A 12,721-nucleotide genomic window follows, 5' to 3' on the forward strand; every position below is an offset into this window, starting at 1 on the left:
CAGAATGCAAACAATGGAAACATCTAAATATAAGTCTAGTAAATCAAACTGAATCACATCAAACCTTTAAACATCTTGGCAAAAAACGCACAAAACTTTTGCTTCAAAATAAAGTCTCAAAAACCTGTCCTTCCTAGAGGCACATATAAATTGAGTAGGTTCCCAGTATATTGTTTGGCTGCAAAAATCTGCATACTCAGAAATAAAGAATACCTGAAAGTAAGCTTATGATGCTAAAGAGAATAATACAATATAGAACAAAATTCATTCATTTTCATTTATTTATTGTTAATGAAAAATATATAGCTGCATTTGAAAAGGCATCCTTTCTAAATCAATTACATGCCTCTTCACTCACACACCATTTGAGTGATACAGATAGGTAAAGCACATCTCCAAGTATAATACTGCCTTACTCAGCAAACAAACTGAAGAGCCAATATTATCTCACAGCTGTAACCATTCCAGACCAACTGAATGGCACTCAGTCTCTTTATCCTAAAAGATAAGGGGGGCAAAAGGAGGGAGAAGACAGATAAGAACCAGCTCAATAAAGCAGATTCACTATTACCTGTCTGAACAATACAATCACTTACTCAATTTGGTTGAATTTTCAAGGCAATTTTGAAATCCCCTTTTTGCCTAAGCAGAAGGCCGCATCCTGTTCAACACATGAAACTGCCAAGTGTAGTCATGCAATGGCTGCAAATTACTGATCTGAGGGGAAAGCAATGCCACCAGAAAAGAACAGAAAGAGGTAAATACATTTCATGTATCTTAAGAACCGAGCTACAGAAAACGATGCAGTTCTCAATTTGACCCTTCTCTTCCTCTTCCTAATCCTACTTCAAATAATCATGATTTCAAAGATTCATAAAGACTATGGCAGCTTTCTGTGGTCAGCAACCCCAAAGCTGGCCTGAAGAGGAACGGGCATAGATGTAAAGGCACCTCCTTGGATCAGTCTTCTCTAAAATATGTCTATATATAGGTCTCCATCACCATTTGCGAATAAAGAAGGCCAACACTTGCAAAGGAATACTTGCTTCCTTCATATATAAACATTCATTAAAAATAAAAGGGAAAAAAAAAACAAGCAAAAACAAAACCAACCAACCAAACAATCACACACACACCAGAACAGTTCCACAGCACTATATTAAAATTCGTAATTCAGGGATTTCACAGGGGATAAGAGGAGAAGGAGAGGAAAACAAGAGTGAGAGTGTATACAAGAAAATTTAAGTTTTATCCACTATGAATTTTAACCAGTAAATGTTTCTCTGTGTCTGCATTTCCTTTCTTTGTCTAAACCATGTATTGCCCATTACAAAGAAGATTTTCTACGAAGGAAGATTTTCTAAGGTAGCTGGTATTGCAATACAGAAAAGATGCAATATTTAACTCTCATTTAAATGAAATTAATATCTGGAAATTCACTGTGCAAATATCTATAAATCAGTGCATTAAAAAAAAAAAAATCTCATTTTTTCCGAATATTCACTGAAAAAGATACAATTATTAAAAGTTTTAGTCAGCAGAAGATTCAGGTCTACAATATGGGCTGGAGGACAAGTCAGCACAGAAATATGGAGAACCTTCATGAATGCTATGGATCTGGTTTGTCATTTTTTACTAAGCAAATCTATCAAAATTATAAATTTTTGATAAAAGGTTTTATACCCTCTGAAGGCTCCCCACTGCCCTATCAACTTCCTATCTACTGCTTCTTGATTATTGCTCAGAAACACGTAAAGAGCTTCGAATCTAAGAATAAGATAGTTACTTCTGAAACTTTCTGCCGAACAGTTTTAACCTTTCCTTCTATCAAAATTGGCAAAGATCATTCACGTTTAAACATATAAACGGAAAACATGAAAATGGTAAAAACAAAATTTGCTAATATCCAATATTCAGATCACAGTAGTATAAAAACCTGAATGACCTTTCTGATACTAACTCCCATGGAATCCTCAGAGTACAAAAAAGAAAACAATAACAACAACAACACTTAAGAACTACAGACAGTACAAATCAAAAAATGTACAGAGAAGAGATAAAAAAAATAAAAAAGACAGTATTAATGCAACTTTTAATACTATGTAAAATTAAAGAACTCTGCATTTTCCAACAAGAACAGTGGAAAAACTAAATAGCTTTATTTTCCATCTTCATATATGATAAGTAAAATCTTAATCATGTATCTCTGGAGTTACCAATGTGGTTATCATGAATTTACAGAAGCCAAACAGGAATTTGAAGAATGGCAAAACCTAGAAACTGGAAAAATGAGGGCACAGAAATGCTGTGTTTATCTGTAAAACCCCAAAACATTATAAAAAGGCTTTCCTGAAGAAGTCCAGTATGCATAGGATATGGATGGTTACCTTTCCTAATTCTAAACTCTGCGCATCAGAACTTGCACTTGTGAAAGGACAAAATACACACTGAAGCCCCAGAAATGCCAGAAAATAGGAAATTAAAGGAGGAGGAAGCAGCCAGCAATGTTTTTCCAGAAATCCCCCTCTACACACCATGGGACTGGATATGCACACAAATGCAAATCAACATGCCAGACATCGAGCAGTTAAACGCTAATGAAACCTTTTCCAACGTGCCCTTCCAATCACCAGCTTTCCAAGATTAAAAGGAGAAAAACTCACAAATTATCCAAATTATGTGTCAGATAAACCACATCAAGCTATACGAAACTGCCAATTTATCTAACGAAACAAGAACTGGCAGCTAAGCGTGTTGATGAAGTTAATGCAGATGGAAACATGATTATGATATGGTCAATCTTCCAGATTCTAAATTGATGGCAACAGCTCATAAAAGAAATGTGAAGAGAAACACCTGGAAATTAGAATTCACACTGTAAGTCCAAAAATTTAGCACAACTTCCATGCATTATTTTCAAATGAGATTCTTCTTTTAATTAATTACTTAATCACAAAGTAACTAATTTTACAGATGTATACAGAAGACAAAAAAAAATATTTTTTATTTGCTTCCAAGCTGAAGGTACCTTCCTGTACTTATATCAAACTTTATACTTGTGTATTAAAGTATTATTTAGAACCCAGTGAAACAGATTATCTTTTCAGAAAGGAAACTCAAATTCAGGGAAGTGTCGAAGCCTAGTCTTTCAGGGCAAACTATACACGATTTACTGGAAGAGCTTACAGCAAAAAGAGGCAAAGGTGGCAAAAAGCAATAGTCAGACCTGTTGCTTGCTAAAACTCCAAGCACAATGTACTTGGAGCATGGCACAGAAGCTCATCACTGCTGTGATTATATTTTCAAAAATGAAACGTACTTCTCATTTCAGTATGACAAATTCAAAATAACTTACTATTTGCTACAATCAGTGCTTCTGTTTATAGTCAACAAACAGATGAATATCCAAGTCATTACATTTTTTACTCACTTGAAATTTCATTACCTATGATGCCTATTTATATTTAAATAAGCTTGCATCACACAACAGTTCTGACACAGCTGACAGCCTACCTTAAAAACAGAAGGTGAAAATGGTATTTAACCTTTAGCTGCTTAGTGCTACTGCATTAGATGGACATGTTTGCAGAGCTACTCTGAGGGATTTTGTTACAGCTTGTAAAAGGGGATTACCAAACTGTTCTTCCAATTTATGTGAAAAACACTCAGTTGCACCCTAATATCCATCAGCATGATAAACTGACTCCAACACATATAAGGCCAATTCATGACTGAAACTGACACAGGGAGCTACTTTAATCAACTGATAAATATTCAAAATTACCTCCCGAAAAATCCCTGTAGATTCAGTATTTAGATTAAGTGTTAAGGCTCAGTCTGAACTTCTTAAAAAGAAGGCAGCTTCTCTTACAACAAATCTCTGTTAAGTTGACAAGAGTTAATGTACCTGGCAGCTCCTCAGCAGATGGCAGGTTTAGGCACAGAATGCTGATGACGCTGGAGCTTTGTTCCACCAACAGAAGTCATTAAGGTGAAAGAAATTTCAAATAAGTCACTTCCATATAAGTCACTGCCATAAATCATTAAAAGAAAAATCACTCATAGGGTAAAATGTCTTAGCTCAAGAATTTATTAGGCATCCTCCAAGTGAATTAAGTTCCTTTTGTTTGTTTTCAACATACGTGAAACACATTAAAGAGCATCATTCACCATGCACTCGGATATTTTTTACAAATACATGTACACAAAGTACCAGGACAATTAGATTTTAATAGCCATTTGATTAACTGAGCAAACTGACTTCAAGTGCATACACAAAAGCCTACAGTATTCATAGACATTAAAACTAAAACAGGGCAAAAAAGCAGAACAATGAAAAATGCCTAGTTTCAGATAGGAAACCAAAACATTTCTTTGCCAGCTGTCCTGCAGAAAAGCCTGTGGAGATGCCACCTTGAACGGCCTAAATACTGCAGGGTGTAGGGCTAATCTATACAATTGATGCCAGATTTCTAGGTATCCACTGTAACAATTCAGCTGCAGACACTTGCTGACTGCCTGACAACCCTGCCCTCTGTTCCTAGCTACAAGACTTCCTAATAATAGCATTAAAGGATTTTTTGTCTTGTAGGGCCTGCCCTTAAAATGACATTCTTATTACAGAGCGACACTGTGTCCTTTGCCAATTAGAAGGATATTTATTTCTAAAAAAACCCTACAAGAGTGAAAATATACCATGTTTCGTGCATTTAATGCATTTCTTTTTTATTTACTTTAGCCAAGTAAGGAAAAAACATATTTCACTTAAGCATAAAGAAACTGCTGTTCCTGCAGTTACCCACTTTGTGCTGACTGTATCCTATTTCCAAACAGTTCCCACTGCTCTAAGAAAAAGTTCTGAGCATGTCGATACCTCTCTTCCCAAACCTGCAGTTCCCTCCCAAGCAAGCTATGTATAAACTCAAACTGGTATTTCAAAGATTTGGTAGTAACACTGGCTGAAAAGATTTCCGATACAGCTTTTCTGAGGAAAAGATTCATATCCTCCTGCCAATATAGATAATCTGGCATAACTGTTCATTTAGATTCAATTAAATTAACTCCAGAGCATTTGCATGTTTTGTTAATTGATCTCACCTAAGAAAATAATGTCACTGCATCAACTGAAAACCCATTACTGGAATATGCTACAACAATCTAACAGAAAAGTTATAGTAGAGATATTTTATGCTTACATAAAGGTGAACTATGCCCAGTCAAAACATGCCCTGGGGTTAAAAAGAACCCCAAACCCCAACAAACCAAACAAAAGCCGAAATTATTTCATTCTGCTTAGTCTGCACTGAAGGTCTGATGAGTCAACATCCCTTAGCCAGGACTCCTGCACAGTTTCACTCCCTGACACTGTCCCATTCAGGTTAAAATAATCTCTGAGGAAAGAGAGATGTTTCAGACTGAAGGGCATTGGATTCTCGTTGTATTTATTTCACTGACATTAAACTACTGCTGAGGAAATAATAACACAATTACCACCTTAGCAAAATCCAAAGCTGCATATGGGAAAGGCAGTGGTCCAACCACAGAAACAATATTCAGTGTTTAACAAGACACAAATGCTTACAGAGGGTAACAGAAACATAGTACACCTCACGTAAGAAATGAGTCAAGTTATGATAGCTGTGGGAATCATTATTCTGAAATTCCTGACTTTATGTGTGTAAATTCCAGTAATAATGTCACACTAATGTAGTTATTTGCATTTAACACACTCATGTTTATTAAAAAAAAAAATGTCACCACAATGACAAACCATTCTCTGAGATACACTCTGGGTAAGTAAATGTCAAGCAGCAAGAGAAATTTAAGTTACACAATATCACAGATCTGTATTATAAGGGATTTTTTTATTTTTATTTTTATTTTGCTTTCTACCATGCAAAAGCCTCTTGGGAAGGAATTGGTTGGTCCTTTTTATAGCAAAAATGATTTATATGTGCATAGCTGAAGACAGTGGGAATTTATAAATAACTGAAATGCACAAGCAGGACCCACTGACAAATTTTCATCTTAAAATATAATGAGATACTGTTCTTCTTTTAAAATTTGCAATGATTATTTCAATACAACTGTTTCAATAAATCATGCAGAATCCTAACGCTTTTCACAGTACACAATGTACAAAGTACAATGCATTCATACCCTTTTATTATCACTAGAAGGTGACTGGGAGACTGTGTTGTTTGCACAACCTGCTGGGCTGACTATCTGATAAATGGTCCTTGCACTGAAGCTCTGCAAAGTGGCCAGTTTCAAGTACATCCTGGATTGTGTTGCTCATACCGGCACATTTCCAGCACCACCAAAATGATTTTCTGAGCATTGCCCTTAAGAAAATAACCGTAAGATCTTCAGGGTTTCCTTGCTACATGCCTGTATGACACTGCTGGTGCAATCTGAAAGATAAAGCTTTCTTGTCTTCCAGACAAGAAATGTAAGTGCTAAAGTCTAGTGACAGAGCATGCCACAAAAAGAAGAAAATAAAAAATTCTACTATTTAGCTTTTCCAGCAAGTGCTACTTAAAAGCAGGGGTTATACCAATGGAATAGGTGGAACCACTTGTATTTTCAAAGAACATAGCCTTTGAAATATACCATCAAATATCTAGGTTTTACTTCAAATTATACTTCTACAAAATTAAATCATAAAGCCTTAAAACAAATGCCATGATGCCCCAAATAGATTTCTGCATCTTTTCATTTGAGTATAAAGAATTTTATCACTGTTACAGGTGCAAAATTTGGGAAACCAAATTCCTATCCTGGCATATGACTTTAAACTAAAGTGTGTGGAGTAACATTTGGTTGTGATGGACATATTTTTAGGTATCTTTGGATATGTATATACACAAACACTCCACAAAGTATCATTTTAAAATAAAACCTGTGGAAAAACAATTTTCTTCTATCTGCTAATCTGCTCTAGATCACAAGAGTATAAGAGAGAATACAATTCCATCCAGCATGTCTGAAACAACAGAAGTTGACTGGACATATAGAAGAGTTTCAAAATAGAGCAAGTACCTAGCACATACACCTTGAATATCCTCTTAGTCTCCAACAGTTTGTGGATTTTCAAAGTTGAAATTGCAGGGGTTTCTTTTAAGGGTGCTTTTTTTTCTTTTTTTTTCTTTTTTTTTTTTTTTTTTTTTTGCTTCATTGTTTGTTTTTGCGTGGGCTTTATATTTGTTTTAAAAGAGTACTTCATGGACTTCTTTTCTTTGAAACTCTCCAATCGTACCTTAAGCCCATGTCAAATGTTACTATCTACAGCCTTGTGCAGCAAGGAGCCTATGGACTGTAGTTCTTTTTGTTTGCTTTACGCCAGCTCTTGCTAGTTTCATTTATTCCCTCTTGTTCTTTTCTTAGACATGACAGTGAATATTTCTTTCTCCCCTATTCATTTTCTCCATGCCACTTACAATTTTATAATGTTCTAAAGTAAGCTCCTTCTTTTGGGGGATAAACAGGCCAAGCCAATTCAGTCTCTCTTTGCACAGAAGTCATTGCATACCCTTGATCATACTTGATCACCTCTTTAGAATCTACCCCATTTCTACTGCATGTGTTTTGAAAGATGGAGACCAGAACTGACCCTAATACTGAACACACAGGCACACCATGGAATCATTCAGTGTCGTAATGATGTTCTGGTTTATTTTCTATTTCTTCCTAGTAATTCCTGACATTGCTTGGCTTTTTTAAACACCAGTAGTGGACATTCATCTCTAAAAGGATAAGATACTACACAGCTTTAGACAACACCACAAGAACACACTTTCATGGTTCCGGAAGAAGACACTAAAATTTGACAGCTGGCTTATTTTCACTTACTTGTGGAGTAACACAAGTCAAATATGCTCTTTTCTCGTTCATATGATTAATCTTGATTAATTTTGTGATGATACTCATGACTGAGACAAGCAGAATTTCTTTTTACTGGCAAAGTTTCATGGAATAATACAGGAAAAACCACTAATGAACAAGTTATAGGAGATACTTTGTACAAGGATAATACAAGAATACCCCAAAGATACTTTCCTGGAAAATGTAATAGTTAATGATATGACAGATAATGAAGAAATTTTTCTGTAAGAATAAAGGAAGGAGGGGCGCATATGAAGACAGACTCAAAAAATACATGCAGTATAGAGGAACAATGCATTGCATCATAAAATATCTCTGATTCACATACCAATAACACTACCTAAACACACAATATGCAGACAGCATGAACATAAAAAGACTGAAGAAATGCTGCTGTGTAGGTGTCAATAACGGAGTTCCACACAGTACTTATGTCAGTGATATGTAAATAATATATTACCAAAGTACTAAAAGTATCATAATGCAGCTTATTCTTAGTCTTTCACGGACACCCCCTTGTCTTGGGGAAAGAGCTTGCACGCCCTTGTGAGGTTGGGAGCTATGCTGGTGGTGGCATATGCCTCCGGTAGGGTCTCCCATGCCAGACAGGTCTCAACTGAAGGGTCAGACAAAGTGTGTCCATGGGCAGGATGGGCTCACTAGCCTTTGGGTAACCATCGTAGGAGAAGGACAACTCTAACTTTGAACCCGAGCAGATGGAGCTCGTTTAGCCTTGTAAGGCCATCCGTCTAAGAGAAGGCCACTCTAACAAAATCTATGACCTAAGGACTTTGCTGTCACCGTCCAAGCTCGCTAGGCCCTGGCAGTTAAACCTCAGCTTTAAAGGGTGGGGCCAGTTCTCCGCACTCTGTGCCTCACCTAAAAAATCCACTGCGCGGGCCCAAAGGGTTTACTCACACTTGCAAAGCCCTGTAGTGACAGGCGAGGGACGAAACAGCAGGTGATAAGGTGCACTGGGAGTCGCAGACCCAACCCTGCATGCAGGCAGTTCAGGACATCGGTCACTCAAGACTGACCCAGGAGATGACAGTCTTGCTCGGCAACATCCTGAATGATCAAGCAGCCTTTTTTCAAGGACAGCACTGCTTGCTCCATATGGAGAGAGGCCTAGAAAAGGTGGCCTAACCACAGCTCATCTCCCCCTCCACCTGGTTGGCTAGCCGTGGCCAACGGGCATCTTCTGTTGCGGTCGATTAAAGAGACAAAGGCATACACCTGCCTCCAAAGGTGTGTCCAGATTGACACTCGCATGTTGGAACATCAGAACCATGCTTGATACAGAGAACAGTGGGCGTCCAGAGAGCCGTTCTGTGCTAATTGCCCAAGAACTGTCACGACTCAACATCGATACTGCTGCTCTTAGTGAAGTTCACCTTCATGAGGAAGGTAGCCTTAAAGAACATGATGTCGGCTGTACATTCTACTGGTCAGGCAAATCCAAAACTGAAAGTCATCTTTCTGGAGTTGGCTTCATGATTAAAAACTCTTATCATCTCTAAACTTGAAAATTTGCCGATCGTATTGTCTCCTTATGTCTTCCACTACACAATAAGCAACATGTTGTTCTTTTCAGCATATATGCTCCAACTCTGCAAGCTGCCTCTGCAGAAAAAGACAAATTCTACTCTGACCTGCATCGCCTCACTTAAAAGGTTCCTATAGATGGTAAGATCATAATCCTTGGTAACTTCAACGCCCGAGTAGGTAAGAACTTTGAAGCCTGGAAAGGAGTACTAGGCAAGCACAGTGTTGGTAGCTGCAATAGTAATGGTCACCTCTTGCTAGAGTTTTGTGCAGAGCAGCAGCTTCCCATCACCAACACTATTTTCCAGCAGAAAGACAGCCAGAAGACAACCTGGATGCATCCTCGATCTAAACATTGGCACCTCATAGATTATGTCTTAGTGCGCCAGAGAAATGTTCGTGATGTCTGTCACACCCAAGTGATGCCTACTGCAGAATGTCAAACAGACCACCACCTTGTGCGTTGCAAACTTAACTTCCACTTCAAGCCCAAACCTAAGGGAGCATATTCCAAGGAGAAGGCTCAATGTTAATAATCTCCAAATAGCTGCAGTGAGGGACAGCTTTCAGGCTAACCTTCAAACTAGGCCTGAAGACTGTCTTATAGATTCTTCTCCTGAAGCGCTTTGGCAACATTAAAAACAGCATCCTGCAGTCCTCCGTAGAATCCTTTGGGTTCTCCTTAAAGAAAAAAAAAAGAGTGGTTTGACAATAACAATCAAGAGGTCCAGGAATTGCTGACAAAAAAGAGATCTGCCCATCAAGCACACCTCGCTCAGCCACTTTGCCATGTAAGAAAAGGAGCCTTTCGTCTTGAACGCAGTAAACTCCAACAGAAACTTCGAGACATCCAGAACAAGTGGTGGCTCAACCTAGCAGAGAAGACTCAATTATGTGCAGATCTGGGTTACCACAGAGGATTCTATGAGGCTCTGAAAGCAGTGTATTGACCCACATTTCAGGTTCAAAGTCCCTTACTTAGTGCAGATGGCCAAACGCTTCTTACAGATAAAATTTCCATCCTGAATTGCTGGTCTGAACATTTTCAAACACTCTTTAGTGCTAAGCGTGTAGTCCAATGCGAAGGAATCTAGCACATTTTACAACATCTGGTGAAAAATGAATTGGATATAGCCCCTACCATGGGAGAGACTCTTAAGGCTATACAGCAGGTGAAAACTGGCAAGGCAGCTGGGGTCGATGGAATGCCACCCGAAATCTGGAAGCACTGAGGCCAAGCACTTCATGCTAAATTTCACAAGCTAGTTGTGTGCTGCTGGGAACAAGGTAAATTACCATCAGATTTTCATGATGTAATCGTCATCACTCTGCATAAGAAAAAAGGTGCAAAGTCAGACTGCTCAAGCTACTGAGGCATAACTCTGCTCTCCATTGCTGGAAAAATTCTTGCAAGAATACTATTAAACAGATTAGTACCTGCTATTGCAGAAGAACTTCTACCTGGAAGTCAGTGTGGTTTCAGAGCTAATAGAAGTACCACAGACATGGTATTTGTTCTCAGACAACTGCAAGAAAAGTGTAGAGAACATAATAAGTAACTTTCATTGACCTCACCAAAGCTTTTGACACTGTGAGTAGAAAAGGCCTGTGGCTTATCTTGGAATAATTAGTCATCCCAAGTTCCTCAAAATGATTATTCTGTTACATGAGGATCAGCAAGGCCAAGTCAGATATGGCGATGCACTCTCTGAGCCCTTCCCAATAACCAATGGTGTGAAACAAGGTTGCGTTCTCGTGCCAACTTTATTCACAATCTTCTTCAGCATGATGCTCCAAAGGGCTACGGTAGACCTCGATGAACAAAACGGCATTTATATTTGATATCGTACTGATGGTAGCCTATTCAATCTAAGGCGACTGAAGGCCCACACTAAGACCTTAAATCATCTTGTCCGTGAACTGTTTTTTGCTGACGATGCCGCCCTTGTTGCTCACACAGAAGCAACTCTGCAGCATTTAACATCTTGCTTTGCGGAGGCGGTTGAGCATTTTGGGCTGAAAGTCAGCTTGAAGAAGACAGTAGTTCTCTACCAACCTGCACCACAAGATTATCACCATCCCCACGTTACCATTGGTGAGTAAGAGCTTAAGTCAGTTCAGCAGTTCAGCTATCTGGGAAGCATTAACTCCTCGGATGCCACGATTGACAAAGAGATAGACAACAGAATAGCAAAAGCATATAGAGCCTTCAGAACACCTGAAGAGAAGTACAAAGGTTAGTGTCTATAGAGCCATTGTATTGTCTACTCTTTTATATGGGTCTGAATCATGGGTTATCTATCGCCATCACCTGCAACTCCTCGAACGCTTCCATCGGCGCTGCCTCCGTACAATTCTAAACATCCACTGGACTGACTATGTGTCAAATATCACTGTCCTTGAACAGGCAGGGGCCCAGCATCAAGGCCATATTAATGAAATTGCAGCTGCGCTGGGCAGGGCACGTCTCTAGGATGAAGGATCATCGCCTATCTAAGATTGTGTTTTACGGTGAACTTGCCACCGGTTGCCGCAAGAGAAGTGCCCCAAAGAAAAGATATAAGGACCCCCTGAAACAATAGCCTTGGTCATACTGACTAACATCAGTGGTCCACCTTGGCCTCCAACTGGGAGACTTGAAGACACACCATACATAATGCTGTTGTCTCCTTTGAGAACACACGCAGAACTAGCCTCAAGCAGAAAAGACAATGTAGAAAGAATCACGCCCCGCCTATACCACCCAAGGAGAACTTTCATTGTGCTTTTTGCAACCGATTTGCCTATCCCACATTGGCCTTCTTAGTCATCAGCACGCTTCTCGTAAGCATGGGTAAAGCCCTTCCCAAATCTGCTTCACGAAGTCAAGCCATGATGACGATTACTGAAGTACTAAAAATATTGCAATGTAGCTTATTCTTAACAGTCAAATTAGCCCTATACAGAGTAATGTTTTCAGCAAAAGGGTGAAGAACAGAAAAATGGGGTAAAGATGATAGCAGAGCAAGGTTTCAATACAAGGACAGTACTTCAAAACAATAGGCAAACAACCAAGGGACTCCAATACAGTACCAGGCCATGTAGAAATCCAAAAGTGCCAAGTTTCTATAATCAATATTGGTTCAGCTCTGTGTTAGGGATAGTAAAACCTATTTCCTGAACCAAATTTTATCTCTAGACTGTTCTTCTCACCACTGCTATCCTTCTCCAAATTTCCGGCACCATTCTCAATTCCAGATCTATTAATGGAATTAAAATATTTATATTTAATAAATAAATACAAATACAAAAA

At 38.6% G+C, this 12,721-nt stretch overlaps 1 protein-coding gene across 8 annotated transcripts in view; it reads right to left on the reverse strand.

Annotated features, from left to right (window-relative positions):
• Positions 1-12,721, reverse strand: part of ZNF385D (zinc finger protein 385D) — a 426,940-nt gene that overhangs the window by 366,239 nt on the left and 47,980 nt on the right. For 2 of the 8 annotated variants that reach the window (XM_065666055.1, XM_065666053.1), the window contains exon 2: positions 10,006-10,110. The exons of 3 other annotated variants lie outside the window; for them this stretch is intronic. The gene's annotated coding sequence lies outside the window, so the exon portion shown is untranslated. Of the gene's footprint in view, positions 1-8,802; positions 8,818-10,005; positions 10,111-10,199; positions 10,302-10,866; positions 10,956-12,721 lie in introns of those variants that run through there. 3 more of the 8 variants (XM_065666054.1, XM_065666056.1, XM_065666058.1) reach the window with 3 other exon arrangements.

The sequence above is a fragment of the Lathamus discolor genome, chromosome 2, assembly GCF_037157495.1.
Source record: "Lathamus discolor isolate bLatDis1 chromosome 2, bLatDis1.hap1, whole genome shotgun sequence".
NCBI lineage: Eukaryota > Metazoa > Chordata > Aves > Psittaciformes > Psittacidae > Lathamus > Lathamus discolor.